Raw genomic sequence first — 25,702 nt, 5'->3', positions numbered from 1 at the left:
TATTTAAGAGACTGTTCACAATTCCGCTACACACCTCACAGGCACAAATCCGCCTAGAATATGGTCTAAAAAATCAGATTACGGCCAGACAAGGCGCCCTAGTAAAATACTACTGGAGGATGAGGGAGGCAGAAGATAACACCCTAGCCCACTATTGTTGGGTCGAGATTGAAAACCAAAAGAGCCTAGCTAACTCAACCACAGCAGCCCTGAAGGAATCCCTGTCGGCAGTACAGCTAGAGGATGCTTGGCTCACCCTCACAACGTACTCCGGATTTAAAATCGTTGTCAATAACGCTATCAAACGGACCTCTTTATTAACTGATAAAACGTCCTTTGCAAAAAAACATCATGCCTGGGCTGTGATTAAGGATTATCAGAGGCTGAAGCTGCAACAATATCTTTTGGAACAATTCTCCCACCAGAAAAAACATTATCTGACTTTGATACGCATGGGGTCTTTCCCCTCAAAGGATTTGACCCCAAAATGGAAACAAACATGGCCAACCAAGGAGTGTCGTCTCTGTGGTCAAGGGGAAGAGTCGCTACTACACTTTCTATGCACATGCTCTTTTTTATTGGAAGCCCGAAATTCCATTCTCCGGGAGGCTCTAAGGAAGGAACAAATAAGAACATGTAGAGCAGCGGTCATTAAATGTCTCGGAGGATCGTCAATTCCTCTGTCCTGTAGAGCCATAATACTATGGAAAATCGCAGCAAAAGAACTGGTAAAATGCGACCCTGCCAAGCAGCCAATTAATTAGCAGATTTTTCCCAAATGCATTGTTATATTCGTCATTATTTTTAAAATAATAAGTATCTCCTTATTCAGACATCAACCTCAAGCCTTTTTAGGTTTTTTAAAAAAATTTATATTCTAAAGCACGGTGTTTTATGATGGTTGTCCATCCTTTTATTAATGAATCAAATAAAAGTATATTTGACTTGAACTGGGGCATTATACAATAAACTAATCCATTTGAGGAAGAAAGGTGGTAGACCCATTCTAAGCAAGACAGTAAACATATTCCCACTGCAGGGAGTCAAACTCCTTTGCCGCGTCGAGTAGTACAGCAACCGCCTGGAATTCCTGCTCGAAGTAATGCATTGTGGCAAATACAGTTAGAAGATTGTGCGATGTGGAGTGGGCAGGAACAAAACCCAACTTGTCTGGGAGGACCAGTTTGGGAATAAGAGGTTGGAGTCTGCTGGCTATCATTTTTGCCAAAATTTTGGCATCAATATTAATGCTAGTTAAAGGCCTGTACAAGTCGCATCTATTAGGCGCCTTGTCTGGTTTGAGTAGCGTAATAAGTAGCACCTCTTTCAGAGTAGGGGAAGCATTCCAGAGTCATATGCCTCTGCAAAAAGTCCAATAACTGTGGTGCAAGTTCTTCCACGTATGCCTTGTAGAACTCACTAGGGAGGCCATCAAGGCCCACTGCTTTTTACATGAGGAGGGACATTATAGCCAGCTTGACATCCTCAACATCAAAGGGCTTCGTAAGATATTCATGCTGCCACAGTGACAACCATCCCAGCGCAATGTCATCTAGATATGTGTTGATGTCAGCAGCCGTCACCTGTGCACGATCACTATACAATGTGGAGTAGAAATCCAGCACCACCCTACTAATCTCTGGCGTATTGTAGTGCGGAACACCCTCTGTGTCTAGCATCTTGGTGATACAGTCCTGACTCCGGGGCACCACCAGTTTCTGAGCCAGAGACCAGCTGGGTCTGACCCCCTCACCGTAATAGCGAGCTATTCTCAGCTGAGACCTGTGTGCGTTCTCTTGATCCACAGTTTCATTGTGTTCAGTCACCAGTTCTCGTATCGCAGAGAGCTTATGCGGGGCAGGATGACACGCGTAATCCCGCTCCAGAGTGGGAATCTCTGCAGCAAGCTTAATGATCCTTCGTCATAGGTCCCTCAGCACTCCGACCTGCGCCCCTATACAGACCCCCCTGATGCTGACTTTAAATGCTTCCCAGAGGACTTCAGCGCTAGTCACAGCACCTTCGTTTTCCCGAAAAAAAAGTTGTGGATCGGTTCGCCAATCGTGCACTTAAAAATTGGGTCACCCCCCTAGATTAGGAGGAGAAGGAGCAGGCTACCACCACCCCAGCCCAGCGTGCGCCTATACCTTTCTCAGAGAGCTTTGTGAAGTGTGTCTCTAGCAAAACATCCACTTGTACACCCAACCTGTCCAGATGGGCTAGGACTGAGCGGATTTTCTTGGGATTATTTAGGCCATACACGTTCCATGTAAGGAACTTTATGTTACCACCAGTGTGTGTCTTGTATAATAATGAGAAATAGTGTGAGGTCTAGCAGGACTACCCCAGGGTTCAATTCCCGACGCGGCAGGGTCTTGAGCTCAAATGTCCACGGACTCGATAATTCTCGCTTCGGTGCCTGCTCTAATCATGGGTTCTCACTCTGCAACTCTGGGCATTAAGCTTGCTTAATCTCCACAACGGCCCCCCTGCGGCGGGATGCCTGGCTTTCACCTTGGGGATGCCCTGTAGGGGCTATCTCACAGGGAAAAGCCAGGACGGGTTCCCAAGGCAAGCGCCAGGAAACCTCCGGGTAGCTGTGCGCTCAATAAATGCAATAATAATAATAATAATAATAATAATATCTCGCCCGGGACCATATTTAGTGCAACACGAAGTGCCCTCCAAACCCACCCCTTCCCACCACCCAACACCCACTTCTGTGTGCCTGACTTGCCGAAGCCATACCTTCCAGGGTGTATTAGAGTGCTACTAGCCTCCTATTATGCAGGAGGTGGCTGATCAGATCTAGGATCTGTTCTAGGATCAAACAAATAGACATTTGGTATCATTGCATCACGTTCAACAATCAAATACCAACTAATAAAGACCGTCATATAGAGCAGTGGACCTACACACAGGTAACATTTGATTGGGCCTTCACGGTGGCAATTAGACCAACAGTCATACTCTCTCTGTACAGATAGTTCAATGATTTCTTTCGTCAAGCTCAGGCTGGGCATTGCGGCGCCGGCGTTTCAGTTTCTTTCCATGCTCCATCACCACCATAGGTGTGGTGAAAATGTTTAAGTCCCCCTCAGGGCCAACAAGCAAGGGAGCAGGGTACAAAATGGCGTATGGGATGCCTTCTGATTGGAGGAGTTTCTTCACACTGCCAAACTCCACACTAGCAGATTGGACTGTGACAGTAAAGTCCGGGAAAAAGGACAGTGAGTTTCCCTGGTGATCGATGGTGCCCTCTTCCCTGGCCAACTTCAATATGGTATCACTGTCCCTATAGTTCAGGACTTGAGCGATTATGGGGCGAGGCAGGCAGGGCATCCGGCAACGGTCTCACTGCCAGTGACCGATGGGCTCGCTTGACTATAGAAAAGGTGGACAGATTCTCAGGGCGAAAGAAATCTTTTATCAGAGTCTCTATGAAGGTCTCCATCCTACCAGTGCTCATGGACTTCCAGAAGGTCCATGATTCTGATGTTATTCAGGCAGGACCGGGCTTCCACATCCTCATTTTTTGCCTAAATCAACACCAGATCCTTTACCATATTGAGTGATTTACCCGCAATCTTACTTAGACCCTCCTCCATTGTTGAGACCCTTTGCTCCATCTCGTCCATTCTCATGTTCTGCTGTGCTAGTTGTGCAGACATGTGATCCAGTCTATGATTCATAAACGACACAGTTCCCTCAGTTGATTGAAGGCTCTTCTGAATAGCCATCTTCGTGGTTTCTAGAGTAGATGGGCCATCTCCCTGAATCTCCACCTCCGACTCCGCTTTTTGCTGGGCCTTATTGGATTTTCGCACCTCAAATGTGAGGCGAGGCTGAGTCTTATCCGTTTTCCCCATCGTAGATGGGCGCAGCAGTTGGGAAATAGCGATTTACACAGTGAGGCACTCCTAGTCAGGGGACAAGCCCCTCAGGACTCGTAAACCGTCCACAGCACTAGGCACCAGAAGCTCAGTGGGCCAGCAAGCCCCGCAGCTCCAAAGCCCAGCGCCTCAGGGCCCACAACCTGCCACTAGAGAGTCTGCGCCACTTTAGGGGTGTGCATGTGGTGTAATTACACATCTGCTGTAGAAGGAGTGCACCGTGTGTGCACACTCAGATCCTTTGCCCATGCGTGGGGGAAGAGCCCAGTAGCAGGCCGCACAATGCAGGCAATGAAGTCCCAAGCAAGCCCCAGTGCACAACCGCCCATCACTCCACAACCCATCGATATGTAGGCATGGGGCAAAATCACCAGAGTTAAACTAGTCGTTGTACTGTTAGTCCAGCATGTATCAACATGAATGACGGCAGAGGTATGATAGGTATCGATTGTAGGGACGTGGGCCGATATATCCTGAGTCCACGCATACCCAAGTCTATTTCTGCCGCGCACGAAGAGCGCCCAGAGCCTCCAAAAACAGTCCAAGCCAGCATTCACTGTGCCGCTACAACGATGAAGTATAGGGGTGCCAGACCAATCCGGCAGTTACATCACAAGTTGGCACTGTGTTGTCTCAAAACGGGGGCAAAACAACGTAGATCAATCCTTGCAAGGAGCGCTTATGGCGGCATGTAGCAGTGTTACCACATCCTGTGTGCACCTATGCGGGACCCTCAAGCCGGTGGTTAATTGCAGCTCAGGTTCAGGCACTTCACACGCCCGTCTCGGCTATGCACAGTGGGCCCAAGGTGCCCTGAAATCAGTCCACGCCTGTAGACTGCTGCGCCGCCTGACATATATGGCACCAGAATGCTCTGGCCCCCTCCTCTCCCACACACCGGCCCACAGCTCGCAGGCCGTGGCCCGCACCTAGGTTTGCACCCACCACCGCAGCTACCGGCCGAAGCCAGACCACGCTCCACTAACCACAGCCGGCACCAGTTGCGTTGATGTTTACGTCGGGCCTCTCCGCATCTCTTCCTGGGCTCCGTTAACTCCCGCTAGGCCTTCGCAAATTGCAGCTGTCAGCACTGGCTCCGCATCCTGCTAGATGTGGTGCCCTCTCGCTGTTCCAGAAGCTTCCGGAATCTCACAGGATCTTCAGCTCCCAGGCACTCCGTCGCTCAACCCACTGGCACTTAGATCTGTCGACTGGTCAACTCTTGCCTTCTATGTTGCGAGCGTCAGAGGGCGAGCTCCGACATCAAAGCCCCGCGGCCGCCACCATTTTGCTGAAACACCGCAGGGACCAGTCTTTCCTGAAATAATGAGGTTGCAGCGGTCTCCAGAGATCCAAAATGCCACTAGTGTAAGCAGGGGTGCACTCCACTTCAGATCGCACAGTTTCAGTACTGAGAAGCAACAATTTCAGGCAAATATTTGTCAGATAAGTGATCAGCCGGGCGGAGCCTCACTAGGGTGCGGCCATCTTGCCGTGCATTCAAACTTAGAAACATTTCTGGAAGTCAAGATCTTTACAGAGTGGCAAAATATCAGGTTGAGTCCGACAGCAGTTGAATATCGGCGGTGATGGGGGGCGTGGCTTGGTGCGTGGCAAGATGGCTGCACTGTAGAGCAGCTCTGCCGACCGACACCAAATATCCTACAATATCCTGTACCCCACGTCTCCATCAAACCACATACCGTGGCGGAGCTGACCCCAGGATGGAGGGGAGTGAATGGCGAGCTCGTGAAGACGCTTTTGTGGGGTGTCTGCTGGCACCGCGCCAAAATATCTGACGACCAGCAGCAGTACAAAATGGCAGTGAACAGGGAGAACTCTAGTCGGTGGGTCCGAAAACCTTGTGGAGGTACGCCTTGTGGAACAATTACAGCCACTGGAGCAGCCATATACAAGAGAGAAGGTACCTTCCTCTGCGGGCTTGCAACATCGAGACCACTGGAGGCAGCGATCCCTCCGGACGGAGGGAGGACGACTGATGCAGTGAATTGCCCTCAGCAGCGTGATGAGAGACATCACGGGGGCACCCGGTTCCGAAGAGACATGGGAGCAGCTGCAGGTGAAACCGGGACTCTGCTACGCTCGTGAGTACGCTTCCAGAGGAGTTGGGGGTGCACCTCGGAGAGAGCGAAGTTGCTGCCCTTAACGATTTTCTCCATAGTGGGACCCATTGGGGACTGTTGTGGGCTACCCCCCTCCATCGGGTGCTCGCACAGCCGACAGGAATACGGCCCACAGACCGACTTGGGCTGCCTGGAGCCATCCTCTGACACACCGCGCAGACAGGCGGGCACGGTATTGCCCTCTCTCCCTGTGCTATGCTATGTGGCCAGGGGAGCATTATATCCTAGACTGACTCCCGCTGCGAGAGAGCTGGGCGTGTGGACTGCAGGCCCTGGGGTGCTGGACGTCCCACCGATTGGGTGGACAAGGGAAAACGACCCATAACGAGTCTGGACACAACATTAACATAGTGAGAATATCGCCTGTTCCCCGGCCTGGTTCCCATCCAGATACAATCCACCAACTGAGAACATTTGTTGCTGGGCACTGGAGCTGGCCCCTTTGTTTTTAGTCCGGGCATTTATCGGCGAGGAGAGGGGCTATACTAAAAGATCTGGTGCAGGGCTGGTCAAGGCAGGTCTCCCTCGCGGTGCGCGGCACCGAATACAGGGGCAAATTCCATCATATCAGCCATGAGGAAAGAGGATAAATCACAATTCTGACTCACATTCGAACAGAAAAAGACTGGGAGGTCTGGCGGGGAGCCACATCTGACTCCAAATTAGATGCGCCTACAGAACCTGTGTCCACCATGGAAAAAACTTTGCTGGCCCTACAAAAAGTCTTCAATCCATTGATGGAAAAATCGAAGCCTTCAATACTCTCATGGAGCACATGGCTGCCAAGTTGGATAATCAAGCCATCAGAATTAGTGAAGCGGAGCAATGCATATCAAAAATGGAGGATATTGTACAGCAGATGTCATCTAAGGTATTGAACATGGACACCCTCCTAGCGGGGATTCAGACCAAGAATGAGGACCTTGAAGCCCGTTGGAGGTGCAATAACCTGCGAATTACTGGCCTCCCCGAGTCAACAAATGTGGGCCGCCTGGAGACATATGTAGAGAATATGCTCCAAGACATCTGTGGTGCTGAGAACCTATTGCAATTACTAATTGTGGAAAGGGCCAACCGATCATTATCGAAACAACCGCCGCCTGGGGCTCCCCCTGACCGATTATTGCGAGACTACTTAATTTCAGAGACCGGGACTCTGTCCTTTGTGTTACTCGACAGAAGGGCACTGTCACCTATCAGGGCAACACCCTGGCCTATTTTCCAGATTTCAACGGGACCATCCAAGCTGCCAGAAAAGAGTATCAATTGGTAAAAAAGATATTGATTGCAGAGAAAATCCCATATGCCATGTTGTATCCCGTGTGCCTTTGAATTGGGACAGACAACAAGGCCAAGATATTCACCAGCCCAAAGCAAGCTATGGACTTTGCAAAATCACTCAGACGCCGAAGACGCCGGTCCGAGATGACTCAGACGAAGACAGCTAAGACTTTTTGTTATAAATATTGTGTGTTGTTGCTTATGGGTCATCCTAGCCAAGAGAGTTATATGCTGGTTGTGGGTAGACGACTGAACTATTATAGAGCTGTCCTGCCCGACCGAGACCGTTGAGTCCATCACTCACTGGGTTGCATTTTTTATGTTTGTTATCCCAGTGACACCTCTCTTGCCTTTATGATCTGTTGCACACTGCCGCCTTGCCTCCTCGGTGTTGCAACTCGATGGCGGCGTGAGGGGTTGAATTGAAGGGGCGGTCATCAACCTCCCTTATCACCTCGGGAAAGAGTAGCGTCACAGCGCTTTCTCCCTTGGGTATTCCCCGCACTGTTCTGGAGTTATGTTTTCTTTAACTAAGAAATGCATTGAGTCATGGGATGGCTTTAGCATGCTGGGTTTGCTGAAGTGGGTCGGGGTGGGGAACAGCCTGTTGGGCAAATGTTTTTATTACTTTTATGTATTGGTTCGCATCAGCAGATTGTTAGACTATTTCATGCATCTTGATGGTGTGCTAGTGGTATTCCATAGTTGCCTTCACTCAAAATGGTGATAGTAAATGACAAACTTGCTTGCTTAACTTGGAATGTAAGGGGGCTCAACTCTACTAGGAAAATTATTTGTTCGCGCTACGGGACTCTTTTGCCTGCAACACTCTGTGACCCACAGCCTCACCTGTTGCTGCCTGCTTTGCCGCTTCACCGCCGCCAGCTCCTGTCACCTGTCTCCCCCCGCCGCCGCAGCCTCAGCCATCTCGGCGCGGCCGCTGAGAGGGGGAGTCTACGACTCACAGGAAGCCGCTCCTTCCCATTTTCGCGCCTGGAGGTGCTTTAAAGTCAGCACCAGCCTACGTGTCGCGGGACGCGCGCGGGCGCGCCGGGCTAAGCCCGGGCAAAGGGCGGGCCCTCTGTGGCCCTCGGAGGCTGGGGAAGGCTGGGCTGGACCACCCCACTTGACATTGGACTACGAGATAAGAGATATGGACTTAGTATTGTATACCTTGGTTTTGGCTTAATGGACTACATACTTGCTCGGTAGTGTTTATTTTGAAATTTCTGTGCCTAATGCTAACCTCTCAAGGGTATATATACTAAATATAAGATGACTGCTAAAGGGGTCCCCAAAACTATCATGTCGCAGGGAGGATCACTTAAAGGGACTTTGGATCACTATTTAACTCTGGCAACTACAGCCATAGAACGCAAAATTGTGAGAGCTGAGCAACGCTTATCCTTAGAAACTTTAAGCAATAAACGCTCTTCCCTGGGGCTAACTGATCCATCTCAAACTCTACTAGTATCAGGGGCTGTAAATGATTTAAGTAATGTTACTGGTACCCCTGTTGAGCTGGATTATGGACTGACTAGGACTGCAAGTTGCGAGTCGACTATGGGAAATTTAAGTATTGAGCCCTGTACGCAAATTATATCAGAGGAGAGTCTTCTAGGCACTTCCCCTATCCCATCAGTTAAAGATAATTTGCAATCTATTGCACTTGGACAGGCCCCTTCTACTAAAAGGAAGTGTAGGGGAGCTAAGCATAGGGGGAGATTAGCGAAATTAGAAAAATTGTATATAAACCCCCCAAAGGCTAGTAGCGGTGCCCCCAGAAATATGAATGATTACTTAGGACAACAAATACCCGCACAAACTCCACCCTCAGATCTACTGGCACAAATTGAACTCTTAGTAAAATCTCTGATCTTACCGCTAGTAGAAAGAGTCAAGAGAATATGAGAAAAGGTGGGGATCATAGAGGACGTAACAAAGTCAAATGCTGTACTTATTTAGAAATTGGCAGATAACCCGCAATCTCAGAACTCCACTGAAATTAATTTGGGCAAAATAAATGGGGCGGTGAAAAATATTCTAAGTCAACCGGCCCCGCTGAGAGTACCATCTCCTAATACGCAGGACCCAAAACCAACCCATATACCTACCCTATCAAAGATTGCCGCAATTAAAGAAGGGCAGATTAACAGACATAAAACCTTAGAAAGGCAAGGCAGTAACCAGGGCAGGTTAAATAGAACTATCACTCATATTGATTTACCGCCAGAGGCGGCACCCTGTGTGAGCGTTCTCTCAGGGGTGCCTGAGCTCGTAAATGGGAAAATTGAAGGGTATCAGGAACTAAAAACAAAGTATCCTAACATTAACGGGAAAATCTTAACTGTTAGAAGGGTGGGGTGATTAGGGCACATGATCAAGGATATAGCAGGAGATCTGGTTATAGTGAATTTCAGGGACAAACGTGTGATTCCCTACCTCCAAAGCTGGCAACCTCAAATAGAGGATGGAGGAATAGTAACATGGGAACTAGGCGATTTTACCCCAGATCACCACACATGTCCCTTGAAAGACCCCGAACAGAAAACACCTATTTTGTGAGTACTGCAGGTCCTGCCCTAAATAACTACAATATACCAACATCCAATCGGTTTGATTTGCTTTCAGGCCTTGAAGCGGTAGATTGACATATTAGCGATATCCCTGGCATTAACATAAAACATACTCGTCATGATAGTGAGATAGACAAGGCAAATATGGAGGTACTTATGCCTTGCGAGGGGATGGCTGACCAAAATTTTGTAGATCCTGTTTCTTCAGAGAGCCCCACCATCCAAGAGGGGGAACGGACCAAGTATATCTGTGGTACCGAAATAGCGAGGGTGGGAGACTGTGGAATATCTGGAGGTCTAGTTGAAATGGGTGAACTGGCGAGGGCTGTCCCCCAGTTGTGGGTATTGTGTCTAGGATTTCTACTAGTAATATTGAAAAGAAGGAAACTTGTAGCCTTATATTCTGGAATGTGGCAGGTTTAAAATCGAAAATAAAAAACCCTATATGGGAAAGCATTGTAAATAGGTATGATATTATGGGTCTACCGGAAACTTGGTTAACAGGGCCCATACATATTAGCGGATATAAAACCTTGTTTACACCTGCAGTGGGGGGAATACATGGGAGAGCTAAGGGTGACCTGACTTTGTACCTGTCTATCCAGCTTAATTATGAGAGAGTAGAACTACTATCCCAAAATAGTTACTATCAGCTGTGAAAGATAGGTATTAATAAGGCTGCTAGTGTTATTATTGTAAATTTTTATAACAACATCCCAAGTATTGACATTGTTTCAACTATAAAAATGTTGGGTGTTGACTTTAAACATGAAATGGACACAAATATAAAAGAAGTATCAATCTTATGGGGGGGGGGGGGATTTTAATTGTGCTCTTTGTAAACAGGGCCGACAAGGTATCTGTGGTCTTATGTTGGAACAGGATATTAGCCTTACCCACTTTGAGCATAACACATGTGGGGACTTACTAAACGAAATATTGTTTACTTATAATCTGGGGCATGTAAATGAAATTGCTCAAGTAGTATCCCCGTTTGTCCCGACCTTTATTGGTAGGGGAGCGTCCACCACAATTGATTTTATTTTCTCCCCTAACAGCTATGGACGCCAGATTAAAACATCTAAGACCCTTGATGTTGTGTTGAGTGATCACCGACCATTAACCGTGGAGATCAAAAACCCATTTCGGGATTTAGATAGGGAAGGGTCAATTAGGCAGTCAGTCCCAGACGTGATACTTGGAAGACAAAACGGTTACTCACTAAAATGGAGTAAACTGGCCCCAGAGAAATTTTTGTATAAACTGGTGACGAAATGCTCAGAAAGTTTTAGGATCTGTCTGGATGAGCACGCAGACAGCAAGTGTATAATTAAACATTTTAACTCTATTGCATCCACTATCAAGGATAGTCTGTGGGTTGAATCAAAGAATCAGGGAAAAAGTAATAGGAGATGGTTCGCCTCCGCATGCACAAAGGCACTCTCTGATCTTAAAAATGCCCTACACGGGATTCCTCGCGACCTATTATTGGTCAGAGGGTTAAGGAAAACCTATAATGAGGCACTGAAAAAACAGAAAAGTGCAATTAAAAGGGAGGCCGGGGAATCCCTTTGTGAGGCTTCACTCTCTAGAGACCCTTCTGCCTTCTGGAAAGCGGTAAATGCCCCCCTTCTTTATGATGATACAAAAGCACGCATAGAAATAGCGATCGCTGAGGACGAATGGGTTGCCCACTTTTCTAAACTGTATAGCCATACACAAGGGGCACACCAACCTCTATCTGATATATTTGGGGGAAAAAGGGCCAAGGACCTGAAATTGGCTGTAACCTTGGAAGAAGTTATGGCGAGCCTTAGAACAACCAAGGGCGGAAAAGCCACTGGCCCAGACGGTATCCCAGCAGACCTGTTCAAACACAATACTAAGCTTTGGGGGCCCATGTTAGTACAACTTTTTAATGATGCCCTTGCGAGGGGTCTAAATGCCTCATGGTTTACTTCGGTAATCGTCCCAATATTCAAGAAGGGAGATAGACAGAATTGTGCGTGCTATCGACCCATTTCCCTTTTAGATTCATCCATAAAGATCCTTGGTATATTTATTTTAGGGAGACTTCAGAGCTGGGCAGAGGATAATGGGATAATTAGTGACCTGCAATATGGTGTCCAGAAAGGAGTAGGAACAGTAGAGCAGGGCCTAAATCTATTTATTATGCACCAAAAATACACCAGGGTAATGGGGGAGCGTATATATTTTACATTTGTTGACCTTATGTCTGCATTTGACTGTGTCTCCCATAGCAAACTCTGAGCAATACTAGAAAGTTTAGGGGTGGAAGAAACTAATATTTGTTTTCTAAGGGAACTATATTCAGGTGCCACAGCAACTAGATCCTTTGGGATAGGCAGTGGGGTACGTCAGGGGTGCGTCCTGGCCCCTTTTTTATTTTTAGTCTATATAAATGGTCTTGAACGCACTCTGCTGCAAGAGTGTAGGGATATGCCTATGGTAGCCAAAAGATCAATCCCTGCACTCTTGTATGCAGATGATGCGGTCATATTGGCACGGACACCCCTTGCCCTACAGGGCTTGACAACATCTTTTAATAATTTCATGTTAAACTTGGATCTAAAAATTAATTGTACGAAAACTTTCTCCATGAACTGTGGCGCAGCTAGTAATAAACGAAGAAAAATCATGTATATAAATGATAGTCCCTTGGATTCCACCCCTACCTTTCCTTACCTAGGTATCCTGTTCCACGAGTCTGGCACATGGGCAAGTGCGGTAAAAGCAAGAACCCTTTTGTTCTCAAAATCAATAATGGCCCTAAAAAACTTTATTAAAAAAATGGGGAAAAAAACGATCAGGGAAATTTTAAAAATATACAATGCTACCTGTATATCAGTTGCTCTTTATGGATCAGGACTCTGGGGATATGCCAACACAAACTCAATCCAAATAGTGGAAAATATGTTTTTGAAGCACATCCTAGCCGTACCTGAGAGGGCCACAACCTATATTTGCCACACAGAACTTGGCCAGCCACACATTGTAGATATAATTAAAATCCAGCCTATACTTCTCAGGCATAGGGTCTGGACAACAAATGAGTGCATATTGAATCGCGCTATTTTTAGGGATGTTCTAAATTTAGAAAATGTGAGCAGGATCAAATCGCTTGCGTTTCCTTGTTGAAATTGACTGCCTAAAATATTTTGATGATCCCCTCACAATGGTTAATATCCCAAGGAAGATATTGAAAAAACAATTTATGGTCCTTTGGTCTCCTTCTAGTCCAGTCCACAGGTGCAGCAGCAGCAGAAGTGTGGCCGCCCCAGCCCCGCCGGCCTCAGCACCAGCCCAGCCGGCGTCAGGCCCGACAGCCTCAGCAGCAGCCCCGGCCTTGAGACGCCCACGAGCAACATGCACAGCTACACCTTCCTCTACTTCAACGTGCGAGGTGGCGCGGAGGCGGCCCGCATGCTGCTGGCAGACCAGGGGCAGGACTGGAAGGAGGACGTGGTGACCTTTGACCACTGGACCTAAGGAGACCTCAAAAAGAAATGCGTGTTTGGGCAGCTGCTGGGCTTTAAAGATGGAGACTTTGAGCTGTACCAGTCCAACGCCATCCTGCGCTACCTGGCCCGGAACCACGATCTCTACGGAAAGGACAACCATGAAGCGGCCAACATGGACATGGTTGCTGATGGCATGGAAGACCTGCGCATGAAGTACGCCAAGATGATCTACCAGAACTACGAGGATGGAAAGGCTCCGTACATTGAAAACCTGCCTAAAGATCTTCAACACTTTGAGTGTCTCCTGTCCAAGAATCACAGCGGGAAAGGGTTCATTGTTGGAAACAAATCTCGTACGCGGACTATGTTCTCCTGGACATCCTGCTCGCACACCTGGTGCTCGCTCAAGACTGCCTGAAGGACTTCCCTGTCCTCCACGCATACGTTGAGCACCTCTCTGCACGACCCAACCTCAAGGCTTTCTTGGAGTCAGATGCCCGCAAGGCTCGCCCTATCAATGGGAATGGTAAACAGTGATCCGTAGTCAAGCATGATCACTGGTGGGGGGGCAGGCCACCTCAAAAGATGAACTTCTACTGCCCACCTGCCCCTTGTACCCAACAAGAAGTTGCCTTTATTCCAAGTGTTGGGTGGTAAAGCACCCTGTAGCCGCCTGCACCTAGGCTGAGGGCTCCTTCACAGCACTTGTCTAACCCTACTAAGGTTTCAGGACTCAAGGGACTTCCATGGAGCTCTCCAGGGGTGAGCGTTTGTGTAGGTCTTTGGGAAGTGAAGTAGTTCAGCTCTTAGTAACTTTTGTAAACTAGGATAACTAATGGATAGTCTGAACACATTATCTCTTAAATGTCCATCTCTGAAGGACCAAATAATGTGAATCTTTGAATGTTTTTTGTACCATTCGAGGTAAATAAATGATCAGAAATGTGAAAAAAAAAAAAGAAAAAACAATATATGGAATACCTCAAAGAGAAAAGAGCAAATGAGGAAGCAAAGAAAAAGACTGTTTGTTGACACAAACTGATATTAACTTGGGACAAACTGCAGCCATATTTAACCTTATACATGACTAATTATGAGAGGATTGTCCTAACACGTTTCAGGATAAATATCCTTTTTAGACTTTTAAGTTTCCCTGTTATGAACACCTGGTCCCATGATTTAACTATGTGCCCATGTGAGGACTGTTCAGCCCAATCGGACAATCGGACATTCATATTTTATTTTTCTGCAAATTCTGTACATTACCTCGTAGGAAACTTATTATCCAAATCTTAAAGGAAATGAATGTAAATAGATGCCGCCCAGCATTTTTTGAATTACATAGATTGGACACAGTATTAACGGTTGCAACTATTTTAGAATTTTTAAAAAAAGTTTTATATTACGGAAATCAATTTGTATGGATGAATTTTAATTGTTTTTTTTAGCGTGAATTGCGTCTTTATGATGAACTATGTGTGATACTTCGTTGTAAATGAACTTTCATGTTGTATACTTTATGGTTATTGTTGATTAACCGAATAAAGTAATAAAAATTAAATTAAAAATACTAAGAAAATCAGACAGGTAACGCATTTCACATGGCAATCGGATGTTAAGATGGAGGCCAAATGGGCTGGGTATAAACTTGCCTCAACTTACTCGTCCTATGCGAGGGGGTGCTCATTTTATTGAGGCGTGGATTTCGGTTCACTCCCATCAACATCTATGCAGATGACGAGGGACGCTGTGCCATGGTGCATGGCACACTGGGGTTAACACTGTTGACTATTGTGAATATATATGGTCCCATTGCAGATGATACTGACTGCTTTACGAAAATGTTTACTGTACTGTGAGGTTGGCCAGAAGCAGAGGTATTATGGGGTGGGGATCTCAAAACGCATTCATTTAGACCCAGAACAAGACAAATCAGGGCTGCAGGGAGGGCGCACCCCCAGAGTGGCAAAAAGCATAAACAAGGCAATGTTTGAGTTTGGGTTGGGGGATGCATGGCGACTGCAACATCACAAGACACAGGAGATGACACATGTTACACCAGCGTATAGCAGCTGGTCCAGATTGGACTACTGGCAGCTGAGTGAAGGCGAGTGCTGGATGTAATCTTTCCAAAAAGCTTAAATTCAGCACAGAACATCAACATATTTCAAAAATAGTAGATGCACAGGGAGAAGAACACTATACGCCTCAGGATATTGCTGAATAATTCTGGTTATGTTACGCAGATATGTACACTTCAGGAGGCACCAGAGGGGAAGCAGAATTAGCTGAATATCTATCGGACATAGCTTGTGCCTGGCTATCAGATGGTCATAGCGAATATCTCAGCTAGCCGATAGAAGCATCTGATATACAAGCGGCTATCCGCTCTTTACCAAATAAAAAAGCTTCAGGCCCAGACGGCCTCTAGGCCGAATTTTATAAGGAATATGCGGATCTGCTGACTCCCTACCTCTTAGAGCTTCACGGCAAAGCACATGGGTCTGGAAGTCTGCCCAATCGCTTCGTCAAGCGATGATCATAGCTCTTCTTAAAAAGGATAAATCGCCCACTGAATGCGATTCCTATTACCCCTTTCCCCAATAAATTTAGATACGAAAAAACTAGCAAAAATACTCGCCATGCAGCTTCAGCCCTTGATGACAAGCCTGGTATTACCAGATAAATCTGGTTTCATTCCGGAACGTTCTACCTCTCATAACTTACGCACCTTATTCTCCATGTTTCACGTGTTAGACCCTGCATTGCATGCAGCAGCGGTCCTATTGGGTGCTGTGAAAGCATTCGATTCAATTGAGTGGGGTTATTTGTTTAACCTCTTCCGTGCTCATGACGAGCTCAGCTCATCATGAGGCACGGTTGCGCTGTGCTTATGACAAGCTGAGCTCGTCATGACCCGCGCGGCGCTCACACGCGGGGATAATTCCCCTGCTGTGCTGAGCGTTCCACGAAAATGGGTGTGGTCATGACGAGCTCAGCACGTCATGAGCACCGGGGCTAACATTTTGCAGATTATGGGGTTTCCTGTGGTTTTTGTGAACTGGATACGACTCCTCTACACTGATCCATTGGCAAGAGTGCGCATAGGTGGCCATACTTCCGAAACGTCTAACATTAAACAAGGCACACAGCAGTGGTTGCCCATTATCGCCGCTGCTGTTTGCTCTGATGTTGGAGCCTCTAGCTTGTATAATACGATAACGACATAGAGCAACGGCTCTTAACTTTCTACATTGCCCTGTGGATATATAGCTGCATGCCGATGACATGGTGTTATTCATACAGGAGCCGTGGCAATATTTAGCTCAACTCCTTTGGGAATACATTTGGTTCGGTCTTTTCTCAGGGCTGACTATCAACTGGGGGAAATCAGTGCTAATCCTGCTAACAGAGGTGACCACGCCTCCAGAAATGGAGTACCCTCTGATATGGACCACTGATCCGGTTAAATATCTGGAAGTGTGGGTGCCTCGTGACCCAGAGATAGTTATACGAGATTATTACGGAAAGGCCTGCACCTTTCTAGAGCAGAAGGTTGAGAGATGGATGACACTGCCTCTATGGCTGGCAGATCGTATTACCCTTATCAAAATGATAATCCTGCCTCGTTTTTTTTATCTTTTCAGTAAAAATGAGACTCACTGCTCAGTTCTTCGTCACTATGCGCTTGCTACTATTGAGACTAATCTGGGGTGGTAAACAAGCAAGAATTAGCTGGACTACACTGACCATAGACTATACGGGGGGGGGGGATTAACTCGCCAGATTTTTATATTTATTACTTGTGCTCCCAGGCACAATACGTGTATTATTGGTTTAGATCACACGCTTTTACACCACACGTAGTGGTAGAGGATGGAGACGCAAATCCCGTCCCACTTGCTGGTATTTTCACACACTCGAAAAGGGGCACACCACAGCAGGAAACTAATTCAATTGACACTAATGTTTCCGCATGGCAAGCAATTGGGAAACTTACGGCCAAGCATCCACTATATGCACCTGCACTGCCGCTGGCTCACCAAGCAGCGCTCTCAGTAACACAAGAAGGGGGCCCTATGAGTTCTTTGAGAGAGGCGGGCGTTGAGGTAATGCATGAAATATACCCGGAGGAGGATTTTATTACGCCAGAAGAGCTACAATACATAACTAATCCCATTATGCTTTTTAGATTTGCGCTTTATAGGTTAAAGATAGCGGCGAAAGCACACTATCCCATGTTCTCCGCTGAACCTCCTGTCTCGCAAGCTTTGCAATTGCTATTAGTCGCACCCTCAACTCGTAAATGAGTAACAAAATTGTATAACACTGTGTGAGAGGAGAAGACGCAAGCAGGTGACAAGAGCCTAGCCCAATGGAATTATAGACTTCTCCCCCAGCATACACTGCTGCAATGGGCACACATATGCGAACTCACAGGCTCACTCTCTCCCAACGGCAACCTCAGACTTATTCACATCAAATACATTCATCAAATCTATCATACTCTGAAACTACACAGATTGGGCTTGCGTGACACAAGTCAGAGTAAACGATGTGGGCAGAGAGAGGCCGATTTATGGCACTTAGTGTGGGAATGTACTTTGGTCTTCAAATACTGGTCTTTGGGGGTTCAACACATTAACAACATGTCTGGCGTGCAACTTCAGTGCCTACCGCAAGTTGGCCTATGGAGCTACGTGCCACAATTAAAAGGGGTGAGCTCAAAATGTGTCCAAATATCATTGCTGATGGCAAAGCGGTGAATGGCACTAACCTGGGAAAGCACACTAGCACCACGCATAGAACGCTGGATTAAAAATTTGTGGTACCGTAAAGAAAACCTGGAGTTATATGCAGAGCAACTTCCTACCTCCTCCAAACAGAAAGATATATGGGAGCCCCTGCACCAATCCCTTTACTAACAAACTCAGGATCATGTAAACACTGTAGTGGAATGACGTTCATAGACGTAATTGAATGTATTGCTATCAACCAATGATGAACCCATGAGAACAATATTGTCTAGCCACATGATTCATGTACGACTGTACATATATATATGATGTTATGTTGTAATATGGCGTTACCTTCACGTTGAAGGTGACACAATGATCTGTATTTGGAAAAATGGCAATAAAGAGATTTAATAAACAAAATTATACCAACGGTGATCAGGTGGTAGCTTCTTGTTCCTTTGAAGTAGCCGTGTCCTGTCTTTCAATTTTGGAGGAGGAAAGAGCACACTCTAGCACAGTGATATTCAAAGTATGGCCAGGGGACCACATGTGGCCCCCAATGGGCACCAGCAGCTATGGGCTGCTGTTTACTCGAGTCAGTACTAGCATAAAAAAAAATAAAGAGAAACCCCACACAGTTTACCTTCTGAATAAAAGGTCAATGGGTGTACTGTGATGGCTTTTTAATATTCACTTTTCTTTACTTTGGGCCCCCACTCACTTAGAAGTGCATCCCTGTCTCCAGGTGCATGTCCGTCCTCCACCAAACACGATTTTTGGAGGGCGAGGACTGGCAGATGATGAAGCATGACACCTGGTGGTGTGTGATGCCAGTCTATCACTTTTTGTGAGATGCCCCACCGTTACTAGGCATCTCACTCTATTTTTGTCTGAAGCTGGGAACGGTCTCTATTATATTCAAAGTATGGCCAGGGGACCACATGTGGCCCCCAATGGGCACCAGCAGCTATGGGCTGCTGTTTACTCGAGTCAGCACTAACATAAAAAAAATAAAGAGAAACAGCAAGCATTTATTTAGAGGTTAATTACAGTTAATGAAAGAAAGAAACTAGGGTGTAATGTGCCCCTTAACTTTATAAACATCTTCTTTTAAACACTGCAAAAACATGATAGTCCCTTCAATGTTCATATCGTGTATTTCATTAATCTGCAGACCTGTTTCACCTCAATAAATTAGATTATAGCAGTACATTCAGAACTATTTTTTTGAAGTGATAGTTTTCAAACATGAATTTAGAAATGTTCATGCTTTTCTCTCCCACTCTGACAACAATGCCATGAGTGATTATATCCAAACACAGAGGAGGTCTTGTATAGCACGCATCCTGTAGTCAGGTATTTCGAGGTACTCTTGTATGTGATAATGAAGAAAAAGGAGAGAAATTTAAATAAAACAATTGCCTATGATCACACAATTTGTCCAAGTAGGAAAACCTGGATTCATACCAGGTTTTCTGGTTCCAAATTGTGCAATTCAATTCAGTCACTAGATATACATGCTTTGCTTCCCCTACATTTGTATGCCTAGTGCTAGCTTTTGGGAGGTATAAACTCCTAGCCACCCCATAGCCAGTGGTGAAAATGTCCCATTAGTTTCCCTACTGACTTTTGTACCACACCTTGTGTGTTTTACTGTAAAGTATTCCAAGGTGCCCCTTTCTTGCTAAACTTAATATGGCAGAATCTTTTTTCCTTTGCACAGAGCTCTGGGCACACCCCTGAGATGGGTCTAGGGAAATTAGAGAACTCCCCCTGCAAACCACTTCTGAAACAAGTTTTCCCCCACTGGGATTGGTGCCACTCTGGCTATTTGTGCAAAAGAAACAATTGGTGAACGGAATGCAGGGCAATGCAAACATTCACCCCCAGTCACAAGGATCTGGGTTTAATCCATCATTCTTTTGCTCACCAAAGCACCCCTGTTTGGACCCAGCCATATGCAAATCAGTCTTGACCCTGTTCCCTGTGGGAACAGTCTAGCACAATCTGCCAAGCCAGGTCCTCCCTGAACCGAAAAAAAGCGTCCTGGGACCGGTTTCAGGGCATCACCCTTCATCAGCCTGGCTAGCGTGAATCCAGTGGTGTGGTGAGTGTGGGGCCCACGTCTGGTCATACCCTTCCCACTTTAGGCAACATATGCAAAAGAAACAATTGATGGAAGGAATGTTGGGCAATGCAAACATTCATCCCCAGTCAAAAGGATCTGGGTTTAATCCATCATTCTTTTGCTCACCACACCACCCCAGTTTGGACCCAGCCATATGCAAATCAGTCTTGACCCTGTTCCTTGTGGGAACAGTCCAGCCCAAACTGACAAGCCAGGTCCTCCCTGGACCAAAAACAAGCACCCTGGGACCGGTTTCAGGGCAAACTGGAATGGCATGGTGAGCAAAAAAATGATGGATTTAGGCCCAGATCTCTGTACTGGGGTGAATGTATGGCATTGTTCTTCATTCTGTCCATCAATTGTTCCTTTTGCATTTGTCACCCCAAGTGGGACGGGTATGCCCAACCGTGGGTCCCGTCATTCCCGTGCTCACCATGCCACTGGAGTCAAGCTATCCTGGCTGATGAGGGCTGTAAGTCCGAAACCGGTCCTAAGATGCTTGTTTCCAGTCCAGGGATGACCTGGCTTGGCAGTTCAGGCTGCACCGTCCCCATTGGGCGCAGGGTCAAGACTGATTTGCATATGGCTGGGTAAACTGGAATGGCCTGGTGAGCAAAAAAAACTATAGATTTAGGCCCAGATCTCTGTACTGGGGTGAATGTATGGCATTGTTCTTCATTCTGTCCATCAATTGTTCTTTTTGCATTTGTCACCCCCAAATGGGACGGGTTTGCCCTTGACGTGGGTCCCGTCACTCGCGTGCTCACCATGCCACTGGAGTCAAGCTATCCTGGCTGATGAGGGCTGTAAGTCCGAAACTGGTCCTAAGATGCTTGTTTCCAGTCCAGGGATGACCTGGCCTGGCAGTTCAGGCTGGACTGTTCCCATTGGGCCCAGGGTCAAGAATGATTTGCAGATGGCTGGGTCCAAACTGGAATGGCATGGTGAGCAACAATCGTTGGATTTAGGCCCAGATCTCTGTTCTGGGGTGAAGGTATGACATTCTTCTGCATTCTGTCCATCAATTGTTCTTTTTGCATTTTTCACCCAGAGTGGGACCGGTATGCCCAGATGTGGGTCCCGTGGTCTCCATGCCACTTAAGTCAAGCTATCCTGGCTGATGGGGGCTTAAAGCCCGAAACAGGTCCTAGGATGCTTGTTTCCAGTCCAGGGAGGAGCTGGCCTGGCTGATCGGGATGGACTGTGCCCATTGGGCGCAGTGTCAAGACTGATTTGCATATGGCTGGGTCCAAACTGGAATGGCATGGTGAACAAAAAAGCGATGGATTTAGGCCCAGATCTCTGTACTGGGGGTGAATATATGATTTTGTTCTGCACTCTGTCCATCAATTGTTCTTTTTGCATTTGTCACCACGAGTGGGATGGACATGCTCAGACATAGGTCCCGTGCTCTGCATGCCACTGGAGTCAAACTATCCTGGCTGATGAGGGATGAAAGCCCAAAACCTATCCTAGGGTGCTTGTTTCCAGTCCAGGGAGGACCTGGCCTGGCAGTTCAGGCTGGACTGTTCCCATTGGGCGTAGGGTCAAAACTGATTTGCGTATGGTTGGGTCCAAACTGGAATGGCATGGTGAGCAAAGAAACAATGGATTTAGGCCCAGAGCTCTGTACTGGGGTGATTGTATGACATTGTTCTGCATTCTTTCCATCAATTCTTCTTTTTGCATTTGTCGCCCGAGTGGGACGGCATGCCGAGACGTGGGTCCTGTGCTCTCCATGCCACTGGAGTCAAGCTTTCCAGGCTGATGAGGGCTGAAAGCCCGAAACCGGTCCTAGGATGCTTGTTTCCAGTCCAGAGAGGACCTGGCCTGGTAGTTCGAGCTGGCCTGTTCCCATTGGGCGCAGGGTCAAGACTGATTTGCATATGGCTGGTTCCAAACTGGAATGGCATGGTGAGCAAAAAAACAATGAATTTAGGCCCAGATCTCTGTACTGGGGTGAATGTATGACATTGTTCAGCATTCTGTCTATCACTATGGCTATTTGGACAATGCCAATGGTAGGCATAGGTGTGAGATGCATCTGCCTGTGAAAAGGAATACTGTTTTAAAGCTTGTGCAGTTTGTGAGGACACCCCAAAGGCCATTCTCGCAGAAGGAGGTCAAGCCTCCTCCCAGCTGAGACCCTTTTTTGCCTTTTTTGGCAGCCACTCACACCTTCCTGCTTGGGCCCAGCAGGCTGCCAGGTGACAATTGGTAAATCACTCTGAAAAGGCTGCTAAAGGCTAGCATTCTAAAAGTGACACGATAATGTATATAAAAAGCGGTGGATGGCACGCTTAAACGAATCTGTGCCACTGTAATTACTCGGGCTGCATCCCACTCCATCGTTATTTTGTACACTATGCCACCTGATTTTGGACCCAGCCATATGCAAATCAGTCTTTGACCCTGCTCCAATGGGAACAGTCAAGCTCAAACTGTCAGGTCCTCCCTGAACCTGAATACAAGATTGTTTTTTCCCAAGTTAGGGCTCATCAGCCAGGTATAGTTTTATTCTAGTGACACAGTGAACGCTGCTGAAGAAAGCCGGCACACACATTCAGAATTATATTTTATTAGTGAATTTATTCATGCTCCATTGCTGTGATAAAGACAGGTCTGTGTGTTTCGCCTAAAAGATTTGCTCATCACTTCAATTGATCTCTCTCTTGTGCTCCGTTTAAAGCTATTTTTGTGCAAGTAAATATTAAAGAAAGGCAAATATACTAAGCCTACACCGAACGTAGGAAAACTGTTTGTAGCTTCTAATACTATTGCAAGCGCCCTGCTTGTTGCTAAAAAGAGCGGTGCTACCTCGGACCATTTATACCCACGCATGATTGTTTTATTTCGAAAATTAGTTCAATATTAAACAGAAAATTATTCAACAAAATTGTCCTGACCATTGTCTCTTGGCTTGATAGCAATTGTCTCCAATTCAGCTTTTGATTTAAAACATGAGCCATCAACAATCCAATCAATGTTCATGTTTAAATCCCAAACTCTGCCTTGATTTAGAGTGCATCGTGCCCCAGTGGGCTATCATATTTATTTCCTGGTTAATGATTCAATTTATATTTATATTCAAACAAATTGCAGCTCTTTAGAAACAAATTGCCTCAGAGTTCAATTGGGTTGTTACCCTCTGCAAATATTATGTTAGGTTTATCCCACATTAAACCAAAAAAATTAAAACATTCCAAACTCTTATTCAGCTTTGAAAAGAACCATTATTTATCAGTAAATAGTCCAACCATTATTTCATACTTCAACTAAATGGCTAAATATTTCTTCACCTAACGTTCAGGTCATTCAATTCCATTGTGTCTACCTGCATAACGCAATTTGAATCTAATCTTCTCAAAGAACTCACCCTATATGCCCCTCTGATTGGTCGTAGGACATACTCAGTGGTGAAATTCTTCAATAAGTTCTCCTTGCTTTAGTGTCTTTCTTTAAAGACGCCTCTCCGACGCCAGACGCCAGGCACCCTGTCAGTTTTTACTCTTTTTAAACCCCCTTCTGGGACACCCTGACAGCTGATGGCTATAATCCAATATACCAGTCAGGAGCTCCGCTCTTTAAATGCTGCTTCTTGCTCTTCACAGGAAAACCTCCCATCCCCACAGCTCAAACTCCATCATGGCTGCGTAAACGTCCCCAGCAGCATCAAACACGATAAAAGTGACCCTGCCCCTTACCCTCCGATAAACCTAATTTGCCTATATTGTAATGCTCGATCCCTCTCTAATCATGCCCTTGAAATATGGTCGCTACTTGATATTGAAACACCAGATCTTCTTTTTGTCACAGAAACATGGCTTCAAGAGTCTTCCACACCTGAGATCTTTATAGCCTTGACCCATGACTATAAGATCCACAGACTTGATTGACCCGGCAAAAGAGGTGGGGGTACCGCAATCATTTATAAGTCATATATCAAACTCCACAGCACTGACTCCCACTTAGAGAACTGGGGTGAAATGTGCATTGCCGCCATAACAGCCGGGAATAAGGAGTCATGGAAGGTTGCCCTTATCTATAGACCCCCAGGTGTTAAAACCCACGTTGTAAATAAACTCATGGAAGTAATAGGACCACATGCCTTGGCCTCTGGTAACTTTCTCCTATTAGGGGATTTCAAATATCATGTGGAACAAACCCTTGACCCTCATACCAGTGACCTTATCAATTCCTTAGGACTAAACATACTAAGCACAGGCTCTACTCACATTGCTGGCCCATCATTAGATCTACTATGCGCTAACTACCCAATGGTAGAAATTAGCCAAATACTCCCAGTCCTCTGGTCTGACCATTATGTCAACAAATTTCACATCGCAGGCACCCCTACAAAGCCTCGGATCAGTAACCGAGCAAAACTGAGTAGACCATGGAATAAGATCAATCTGGACTCCTTCACCAGCCATTTCACGCCCCCTCTCATCACCAAGACCACTGATCCTAGCAAAGAAGCTGTCGACCTTGAACTTGCGATCTCCTCGGCCTTAGATACGATTGCGCCATTAAAGGAATCCAGACCTCCCACTAAAATCTCCCCATGGTTCACCCCGAACCTGGAAAAAATTAAGCTTTCAGCCAGGACTGCAGAAAGGAAATGGTGACATACCAAGGCCCAAATTGACAGACAACAATATAAAACAACCCACAGACTGTATATGAAAGAAATTGCTATTGCAAAAAAAATCTATCTAGGCAACAGGATAACTCAGGCAGCCAATTCGCAGAGAGAGCTATATAAAATAGTTAAAGAATTCATGAACCCCTCTGCCTGTCAGTCCTCTCTCACCGAATCACAAGATTGGGTCACCTCTGTATCATCTTCCTCCCATGACAAAATTAATGATGTTCATAAACTCTTTCCCCAACCAATTCCTCCTATTCAGACCACACCTCTGCTCAACAAAGTCAACAAAGATTCCGGCCATCTAGACATAGCCCTCAAAGAATTTCTACCTTTTTCAGAAACAGAGATAGAATCTACCTTGCACAAAATTAGGTCAGGATCCCCTGGTGACCCAGCCTTCTCTCAGATTTTAGCAAAAATTGCACCCGCCCTGATTCCCGACCTAGCCAAGACCCTTAATCTTTCCTTATCTCATGCTTCTGTTCCCCTGCACTGGAAGGAGGCCACAATTAGACCAATTTTAACGAAACCCTCGGCCGACCTTTAACAACTTTCCAACTACTGGCCTATCTCTCTCCTGCCTTTATTAGGAAAGGTCATGGAATCCTTGATAAATAAACAATTAGGCACATATCTCGAGACATACAAACTCTTGGATTCCTCTAAATCAGGTTTCAGGGCATCTCACAGCACCGAGACTGCCTTGCTAGAAATAGTAGATAATGTCAGGATGACTCTCGATGCAGGACAGTCTGCCATACTGGTCCTGCTCGATTTGTCTGCGGCCTTCGACACCATCTCGCATCAC

The 25,702-nt window shown here is 46.3% G+C and overlaps 1 pseudogene; it reads left to right on the top strand.

The window, feature by feature from the left end:
- Positions 1–13,223: 13,223 nt before the first annotated feature.
- Positions 13,224–13,913, top strand: LOC147673830 (glutathione S-transferase P 1 pseudogene; annotated as a pseudogene).
- Positions 13,914–25,702: the final 11,789 nt, after the last annotated feature.

This window comes from Lissotriton vulgaris, chromosome 12 (assembly GCF_964263255.1).
Source record: "Lissotriton vulgaris chromosome 12, aLisVul1.2, whole genome shotgun sequence".
NCBI lineage: Eukaryota > Metazoa > Chordata > Amphibia > Caudata > Salamandridae > Lissotriton > Lissotriton vulgaris.
Note: the sequence above shows the minus strand (reverse complement) of the source record. Positions and strands in the feature narration are given on the sequence as shown.